This window comes from Pinus tabuliformis, chromosome 4_1, assembly GCF_031772625.1.
Source record: "Pinus tabuliformis cultivar Carrire ecotype Pingquan chromosome 4_1, CPIR1, whole genome shotgun sequence".
Lineage (NCBI taxonomy): Eukaryota > Viridiplantae > Streptophyta > Pinopsida > Pinales > Pinaceae > Pinus > Pinus tabuliformis.
Window position 1 is genome coordinate 355047517 of NC_142303.1, and position 10578 is coordinate 355058094.

Consider the following 10578-nt stretch of genomic DNA (forward strand, 5'->3'; position numbering starts at 1 on the left):
ACAAAAATGTATGGAGTGCCACGTTCTTCATGTGTTGTAGACCCTTCCTATATACTCGTATGAAGACAAAACCTCTTCAAAGCTGTTTGAAATGTCATGAACAATACTAGTTGTGATCATTTGTATAAAAAAAAGATTAGAGTTCCTCCGCTTGTTTTGCCCTTGCTGGATGCTTGCATATTGTAAATGATCCTTTTCTAAGATTTATTTTCAAAATTTTTCCCTTTGGTCACTCAGAATTGGTCAATCGAGTTATGATATGCAGCTACAACAGTTTTGTAGCGTGCTACGAAACTGCTGTGCATTATGCATCACCTACAGCAGTTTCGTAGCGCGCTACGAAACTGCTGTGTAATCTTAAAAAAACACAGCTTAGGATCAAAATTTTACTTTCTTGAGTCTTTCCTCTTTCTGCAATGGCTTTTTTAATTGTCATGAAGCTATTCAAACTGAATATATGGACACCATTCTTCAAGGTAAGTAAAAAGGTAACTCATCAAAATTTAGGACTTGGTCTTGCTGTGTGATCTTCGATTTGCCTCTTCATACTTCTGACCCCTCCATGGAATTCTTTCAACATGAATATTCTATCTCATTTGTATTCACGTAACAAGAAAACCATATCATGATAATAATCAGTTAACGCTGACAATGACCACTGCAATGGACAACACTTTGATCACATATGGAAAATATTGTAACCAGTTTTAGGTATCAGGCAGCTGACTGAAAAAATATTGATCATCTACATGAGAAACCTTTAGACAAAACTATAATGCAATAAGATAAAACCGCCGAGAGTAAACATACACTTCCTCCCAAATGAAAACTGTGATCATCTAGTAGAAGAAAAGCATCGGGTATTGAATGAGATGTAAACCAACTCAATTCAGTCCATAAATCATAAATTAAGACGAAGAATTAAAGAAAAGTAGTTCGCCCTCCTCTTTTGCTTTGTTTATCAAAAGCTGTGTTGAACTTGTCACTAAGTTCGTTCATGGTACTGAACAATTTGTGATCATAGCTAGGTAAGCCATCAATAGTGTATCGTTATATTCCATTAGAAAATCATCTTGAAACTTTGGGGATTCTATGGCAGGCAACCTTCTTAGAAGACTGGAAACTTGTCGAAGCAAAGAATTTTCGTATGAAATTTCACCTCTTTGCATCGCTGACAAGAAATGATAAAGAACTCTAATACGACTGTTAAGCATTTTTATGTCACTGTGAATTCCAGTTAGATGTGCAGCTAATTGAGTAGTAGCTGAGCCTCCATTTGAGGATTTTAGGTGTGCAACATGATCAACAGAAATCCGCTTTGCCTCCATAGTCTCTATAGTGTAGTTTGACTTCAAAAATATATGAGGAAAGCTGCCTCGCTTGATCTTCAAAGAATTTAAATTGAAAGCCTATTAATTTGCTTCCCATGTATGAACCCAAACATCATCATGATTGTGAACACTCGGCTCCTTTTCGAAACTTACAACTTGTGCTTACCAAGACACCTAATGACCTAATGATGAGGATAAGTGGTTGAATTGATAGGTAAAGTGTATTGGCAGATAACTGATGATGTAGAAAGATAACAGATTTTGATAAATTTGACAGCTGGATGAGATTTGCTATGGATCAGCACGAATCCCCGATTTCGTAGCGCATAAGAACTTTGAAATAGGATTGACATATGGAGCTTAGGTGTGATGTTAGACTAGTGATGGATGAAAACAAAGTGTTGACCTTTATTTAAACATACCAACAAGACTCCTAAGACTTAGACACTAAAGCAAACATGGAAAAATTAAACTCGGACTAACACCTAACCTTTACAATCGTGAACAATTTAGAAATTGTTTCTTAAGTGATAACATAATCCTTGAAGGTTTTTTCTCTTGAAGCTCCATGCCTTCATGAATGAGCCGAAAACATTCATGAGGGATTTTAACCTTCTCTTGAATTCTCATTGCAAGAGAGGAAACACGATCCGCGTTTGAGACCTGCAAACCAAATGAAGCCCTGAAAATTGGGTTTACCAAGAGTAACAAAATCTCTGGATATGAAGTAGAAAATGCATCTTTCACTTAGAGAAATCCTGGACGATAAGATGACCTAGAGATATAAGGGTTTTTACTAAGACCTGTGCGGAAAAATCACAAATTTGGAATCACATGGTATAGATCTATCACTTGAGAAGAGATAAATATGCCCTTTAGACCCTTACTGGGATGAGTAGCTTGTGCAGTTGCAGTCTGATCGAAATATAGGTGATGAAGAATAAATATAAGCCTCAAATTGAACCATCAAGCAAGTGACCAAAAGGGAAAAATAACATGTAGGTAGGTGGTGCTTAGGTTACTGTCAACTCTAAAGGATCGCCTTCAGCCCAAGATAATGTTATGTATATTACTTCTAACCAACAACACTTCCCTAAACACATCAAGGATTAGGTCAACTCCATAGAAAACCTGGTTAGAAGCAAAGGAAATAGAACACCCAATGAGTAGGTTAAGGTATATTTTGTGGAATGAAAACTTGATATTGGTTTCTCCTCTAATAGAATAAGAAAAAAATTTGGGTTAATTTAATTGTATTGGCTCAATAGATCCTTCATCATCCAGGTAGTGGAAGAAAGGGGATAGTAGTAGGAGGAAACTTTGTCTAAATTGAACTTAATGGATAGGATGTATACGACTATCTAAAGTAGTCTATGATATAGAGGTAATCATTACAGATACAGACTGAAGATAGTAAGGCCCAATTAAAGTAATATAACTTGATGACGATAGTAAATTTTAGGAAGTTGAAGGCACTCCCTCCAACCCTATCCGTATTGATGAAGATACAAAGGAGGAGGAAAAATACCAATAATGGGAGGAGTATTCATGTGGGTCCCTAGGTTAGTACCATTTATTATTTCATGTCAATTGAACAAAACTAGATTGTGCACCTTATTTTGGTTTTCTTAGTAAAGCTAAACAATTATTGCGATGAAATAAAAATAATATAAGTAAAATTATCTCTAAAATTTTAGATGTTGGTAACTTTGTATTGCACACCCTCCGAGAAAGCATTACAATATTTCTAGATTATAATAATGGTTTCCTTGGATATAAACCAGAACTCATTATCCTTATATGTTATTTTATATTTTATTGATATAAATTTTAGTTAACTAATATATATATATATATATATATATATATATATATATATATATATATATATATATATATATATATGCACTTTCGGTTGGTTTATTTATTTTCTAGCCAATCTTTTTTGCTCCCACTACTTTTTCGTGGACTTGTAGACCGAATGCACTTTGTGCATATGCTAATGTAATTTTTGTTTCCTTAATAGAAAGATAATTTTTTTCTTCAAAATATGTGTGTGTGTGTGTGTGATGCTATCTAATGCTTATGAGATATGGGATTTAAATTATGGGTAATGTTTCCCTTTTGTAAGTCAACATTCTATTGATTAGTAGAGAAAGATTTATATCAATTACCAGCATGCCTCATTTTCTGCATACTTTTCCCTATACTAGAATAACACTAAACAAATTGTATTCTCTCTCTACCTCGAATTAGGTTGCAAGATTATACATTCGTTTTTCTTATTTCTTTCCCTTTTCCATACATCTACCAAATTCGAGGGTTTGTCAAGATCCTGTAGAGATTGGACAATGATTACCTTTCCTTGATTTGTCTTTAATCCCTCATTCTCCAACATATTTTTTGCTATTTATCACTATCTAAATGGTCAGATTCATGGGTGCATTTGTGCCCTCGCTTTTGTGATCCCAAAATACTGGCTACATCATGCAATAAATTGGCCAATGTGTGATCTTTCCCTCCATTGGTTGGGATGACACATTGTTATAGACATTTTTGGGCACTACAACCCCAATCATAAATGTCCATAAACCAAGGGCTCCTAAGTCCCTAAAGGTGTTGTACCAAACCCTAAAAGAACAAGGTCAACTGATTACAGCATCTCCCAGAAGTTCTCCATGAAAAACTACTCATAATTGGTCAAAACTGGACCATTTCACCTGCTCCATGGTCAAAGTGCGTTGCATCCCACCTGAATACACACAATAGGTGCCATGCATGTTGAAAAGCCCTTCTATGGGGTGCGATGGGTGAGAGTGGACAAATGGCAAGGTCAATCCACAAGGTGGAGGAGCATGGAATCTTCCAGAAACTTCTCCTGAGACACTTGCCTCTTTGCGTTCGCCCAGGGATGAGTAAGAGATCATCAATCTCCATGTGGCATCAAGAACTATCAGAGAGAGGACACTAATCAAATCCCAAAAGCTGACTCACCCCCCTTGCAGAAATCTATATATGGATCCCTCATCCCAAAGATCCAGAGGCTGGACTTTTGTATCTTGTAAGGAAGTGTTGTTGGTTTCTTGGTGCAATATCATAGTGTTGGGTGATCTAAGCTTTTCATGAGGTGAAGCAGGGCTTTCTCGCTGAGAGGATGATGCTGGGTCAGAACAATTGGTTGTAATCCTCTTTGCTCTTTATTGATTATCAATAAATCTATTTAAGTTTTCCTCCACATTATTGTGTGATTGATGTTATATGCATTTGTGTGGTCAATATATATCTGGTCCTATATTGTTTATGATAATAGATCTATGTTCTTGGATAGTGTTATGCTGCTTTGATTCTACAGGTGCTCTTTGAAGCTGGGTAGACGAGGAAGCAAGTGGTGAAGACCTATCAGAAGGGAGAGGAATCGAGCAAGGAACCAAGCGCAAGACAGAGGTTGGTCTCCTTATTCCTCTCTTATCTATTTCTCATAAAGGAAAACGAAAGTAGTTTTTAGTTTGTTTGTTTCTAAGGTAGCTACCAACCTTAGTGGGACTAGTAGCTCTGCATAGACACTAGTTTTCCCGATAAAAAAATGGCGACTCCGCTGGGGAGCGAATAGATTGTTTGTTTATCTACATTTGTTTACTTTATAAACTTACAGACGGAGCCTAAAGTCAAGCCAGCTAGCCTTCGAACTGCATTTGTTATGCAAGTGCAAAGTAGATCAATGCTGCTTCAGTCTATCTCTGGGTTTTGTTTATGATTTAAATGATTTATTTACAAGCTCTCTAATTGCCCTTGTGGTGGCTCTAGTAACCTCATAAGATCTACCCCTGTGATTGATTTACTGATTACCACTTGCTCGGCCTAAATCCCTGAACTGAGTTGCAAACTGTGACCCAGAACCCAGCTAAAGTCTTGTCCCTGGTCCATTGCACTGTGTCTTCTCTGAAACCTGAATGCATCACACTTCCCGAGTGTAGTAGGTGCGTTGCATCTTAGTTTCCCTGTGCTACAGGTGCGCTGATCAGACCTCTTCTGTTCTTAGATTTTGGCTTCTGTGTTCACTCTTTTAAGCTCTTTTTAGGAGTTTTACTGTCTGTAGTCAGTACACCTCTGTTTGAAACCCCTTTCCTTGTTGTTATTCCGCCTCCATTGTGCAAAGAAATGTAAATGTTTTTATGTATTTTTGAGCCATTTTCAGTTCTCTTTTACAAAGAAGTAGCATGATTGAACTGTTGTTTCTTGATTTGAAAGTGTCACAAGTGTCATTTTCAGTCATAGAAGAGACTCTGATTGTTCTTGATAGTCGATTACACTGTTACTCTTGTATTTGACTTGAATTAGTAGTTTTTCAAGTGTCGAAAACAAGTTTTTAATTCCAAATAACAAAGTGTCGTCATTGTCCTCATTTTGTTTTGAAAAGGAGCTTGTTAGTAATTGTCGCTTTGAAAAATAATTCAGATTTGCGCTTAGCTTTCTTTTTATCATTCACACATTAAGAAGGCTGAAAACAAATACATGCATGTGCATTTGCATTTATATTGTTTGTTGGTTTGATTTAGGACTATGCATATAGTGTGTTCTCTCTGTTCTTTGTTGAAAGAAAATCATCTCTCTTTCCTTAGTAGCTAGGATTTTCATTGCAAAAAGGAGATTAAACGACTGTTTATCATCTTAGATTGAATTTTAGGAATTGTACATCTACATCACGCGGTGAACCTGAAAGGCAAATTTCTTAAGCAAGATCAACTATAAAAATAAATTTAATGCATCTAAAAACGCTTTGGAACCTAACGCACAACATCTAGAAGTCTAGGCTAGAGACGTATTCCGGCGTCGTAAAGCCTGGTTACTGTTGTTTTCACTGTTGGTTGGGTGATTCCTCCACTTTGAGACGACAAGTGCCAGTACGGACTTGTGCTCCCACGTACCATCGAGTATATTTTGGGATAACACAATAGGCTATATCCTTTATCCATAGGAAGCCATGTCTGCCACCCTATTGATCGTAATGCACTGAACACAACATTCGGGAAGATTGACTGCCGTACCGTAAAAAGAATTTTGCAGTTTTGTGATTGGTTTGGTAATCCCTCTGTCTAGATTTCCAGAGTAGTCCCTTTCATTCCTTTTCAGACTCCTTAAAAGAAAAGGTCCATCTGAGCACTTGTCACTTCAGGTTCATTAAAAATCGAAGGTGACTAGAGTCATCTTTTGTTTTTTCTCGACTCTTAAAAATTGAAAAAGCAAGTTGTGTCAAAGCGTCTAAAATTCATCTAATTCGGAAACATAATTCCCCTTGATTTTTAGTTGATCGAGTAATCCGCAATCATGGAAGAAAGTCAATTGAAACCCCATCGTTCGCGGAGGCTTACGAGTCAACCGTCTTTGTCTCCAGAGTTGAAACTGTTACGAACAAAGAAAACTCATTTAATCGGTTCCAAATCCCCTGGTAAAGTCAGAACAAGTGTTACAACACCATCAGAGACTCCGGTTGCTCCAAACATTTTTGGTATCCCTGCCTTTACAGAAGAAGTTCAACAACCACCAAAGGATAGTAGAACTGATCCTAGTGTGAAGGAAAACACTTGTGTTACTGAGCCAGCTCCATCTACAGCTGATTCGGAAGGTGTTATTCCCCAAACATCTGTTGCTGCAGATTCTATACCTTCTTCGGCACCAGAAATATTTTACGGACCTCACGGTCTACCTCTTCCACCTGGTCTGATTGCTATAGAATAGATTGTGGAGGATCCTCCATCTAGTACTCCATCGCGATTTGGAGTCGGGATCACTCTATATCCTTCTTCATTAGAAATTAGTCTAACGCCATTGGAAGCTCCTGTAGAATCGCTAGGCAATCTTTTGGATATACTAGAAATGTCTGAACAACCGTCGACATCTAGGACTGCGTCATCTAACATAGCGACGACAGAACTTCCTGCTATCACTCCAACAATGTTTGCCGACATACCATCTGTCCCAACTAGCTCTCAATCGCTAGAAGGGGCCCACTTAGGGGATACTTCGACAGTATGGTCCGTTCCTGTTTTTTCATCCGAAATAATATTCGGGAACTCTTATGTTGAGTGTTGGAGAGGTAAATCCCCTCTACGGATAGAGGCGATCCCTACTAGCCCAGCAAGGGTCTAGCAACAATCAAACAATGCTGCTATGCATGTTCCTAATTACAATTAAACAAGAGGTAAAGAGCACCTACTTGGATTCCAGCGCTGTTGTTTGACGAAGAGATGTTGCCTTCGCTCCTTCGCTTTGGCTGGTCACAATCCTCCGCGATCCCCGCGAATGGATACCTGCACACACGAAGAGGAAACAAACACAAGCGTGAAATCTAGTAAAAGCAACCATACATCGGTCAGAAAAGATGTAATTCACATTTAACCATTGCAAGTACAAATGGGAATGGAACAATAATAGCAGTCATCTATTATTAATCAGAATAGAGAAGAGTACAACCAAATGTTCTGACGTCGGTAAACTTCTCAGGAGGGGCCAGTCAACATGTATCTCAAGCATTCACCTTTGAGGATGATTCTCCCAAGACAAACAACTCTCTCTCTCACACAAGCAACACAAAACAACCTTCCCTAAGCAATCAATCACTTCCACACCTAGCACACCAAATACCTATAGTAGCAGCAATCTGAGCACTATAAGCTCTATACAATCCAAGCTATGTCTAACTATCCAAAAACTAGCTGCCCATGGTAATGGTGGAAGTTTATGTAGGAGAAGGAGCCTCCTAAAAGGGTGGAAGGATGAGCTTATCTTTGAGGGAAACGGTTGCAAAGGGTCGAACAGTCATGCCATAGAAGGGAGTCGACATTCACAAAGCTAACAACCAAGCCTGGAGTCATCTGGAAGGCTGGTTGTTTGAACAAATTCGCCCAAACTGGATCAGCGCGGATTATGAGGATACTGCCGCGCTGTCGGCGCATCTCAATAACTGGGACAGTCATGTCAGCGCGGAAGCACACGGGAAAGGCGCGCTGTAGGCCATCGCGGAAAAGTGATGTTCTTCCGCGCTGGCAGCGCACAGCATACACTACAAGGCGCCTGTCATCGCGGTTATTTTAGGGACAGACGCGCTGATGAACAAAACTTTGGAAAAATGGGTTTTTAACCAGTTCAGGGAGCAAGAACTTAGTGATTGTGGAATCTGGGCACAGCAGGGTGACTGACAGGAAGGCAGTGAGAAATTACTGTGTAACAGATGCCCCCTAAAGCATGAAGACCGAGAGAGTGGGAGGGGTGAAATGCTTTACAACACACGTCGAACTGGAACACCACCAGGAATGACCGAAATATCTCTGATAATCAAGTACATGCAGTCTAGGCATGGGCACAGCCATCCACGAAGACATGCGAAAAAGGTCTGTGGAATGGACGCAGCCACCCAGCTAAAAAGACCATAATAATGATAAGGTATGGTCGCAGCCATCCATGAAAACTCAGGTATGGGCGCAGCCATCCATCAATGAGTCATGTAATGATCATCCACAAAATCGCAACCTGGCCCTCAAAGATAGGGATCCAGGGTCTTGCGCTCTGTCCCGACCCGAACAAAGTACAAGTTCAAGCATGTGAATATATGAGTTGAAGTCGAACATGCGTGAACATCTTCTGATTACCAGTCAATGACAAAACTGTTAACAGACGCGAGAGGTACCACCAATAATGACAATGGTCCTCAAGGTACTATAGGTACAATCCGCGGCATGTGAATCAATGAGCTGGTGTCGAACACCCACGGAATCATTCGATCGGAGGCCAATGATGTAAACCTCGCGTCGAACACGAAGAACCTGCCATTGAGGCATGCAGGCTCTAAGGTACCTGAAGGGAGTCTCTGAGTCACCTTCCCGGTTAATGAGCTGAAGTCGACAGGAAGGGACCTTGATCGAAGGTGGGCCATAATGTTTCCCACATCATCGACGCGAGACAGAGGAAAAATGATTTGTGTGAGATAGCAGATGAGGTTGTATTATTGCAGAGGTCAACTTCTCTTGAACATATCGGCGGCACTGTAGCGGGTTTGGCAGTATTTGACATCAAATGAGCAAAGGGTATAGTGATGATGGCAATGGGCAGATGAGAGGTCGAATAGGATAACCCAAACCCACGGAGGCCAGTGAAAAACAAGATGAGATGGTCCCACCCAGACACGAAGCAGAAGAGTGCCATGTTCAAGAGCGACATACTGCCGACACGACTATGATTACTGTTCCATTTTCCCCACCATTTCTGGCAGGTACCCCGGTTATTTTTGGATGACAAGCTTGACGGGGATAGCATATGCTTGAAGAGTGTCATTTCGACAATGTCCGATGTCATCAAGTGTTTAACGAGCCTGACAAAGGAAAAACTCGGCGTCTTTTCTTGTTTAGAGAGTCTGAAAAGACAGCGGAAAAGGAGACTCCAGGGGGGTCCTTTTTCGTACAGTTGTGTCTCTCGAGCCCGAAAAAGTATAAAACTATGCTCGAAAGAACCGCCCGACCATTACGATCGAGGAGTACTTTTCATAAATAGTGTTCTTGACTCGAAAAAATAAAAAAGCGGTCAGAAGTACGTCGTTTTGGAGCCAATAACGAGTTCGAAACGACAAAAAGCCGGCAATCTTTTTAGTTTAAACGGTCGAGAAAAGAGCTTTAAAGGCGACCGCCTCTCATTTCTTTAACGAGTCGAGAGGGGGACTCGGCAATCTTTTCATCTTTAAACGGTCAGAAAAGAGCTGAAAGCAGACCTCCATTTTTATTCTCTTTAACGAGTCAAAAAGGGAAAAATACTCGGCAATCTTTTCATATTTTACGAGTCAGAAAAGAGCTTAAAGGCGACTCGTCCTAGAGGAACGAGTGGTATAAAAGGGTAGCAACTGGTTCCGGCAATGGTGGAACTGCTCAAAACATGTAATGGTCAAGAGGCAGGCTAATAAAACCACTCATCGCTGCGGTTCTTCAGGAAAGGATAAACAACCAAGTGAAAGCATATGATCGGCCAAAGAGATGGTGGCGATGGAATGAAAACAACCAAGGCTCATCTAGCGGAATTCAGCGGATAAACATGGCAATCACGAGATGTAAATCAGGTATGGGTTCATTTTTACACAAGCTTGAACCATGGGGAACTTTGCTTGGATTCGGTTTCATGTTTACACAAGCTTGAAACGAAAAACTATGCTTGTTATAAGTTCGCATGCCCCCAGCATAATAACGCAAATCAAGGTACATGCCCC

The 10578-nt window shown here is 39.9% G+C and overlaps 1 pseudogene; it reads right to left on the minus strand.

The window, feature by feature from the left end:
- Positions 1–995: 995 nt before the first annotated feature.
- On the minus strand, positions 996–1328 carry LOC149175747 (COP9 signalosome complex subunit 6 pseudogene; annotated as a pseudogene).
- Between the last annotated feature and the right edge of the window lie 9250 nt (positions 1329–10578).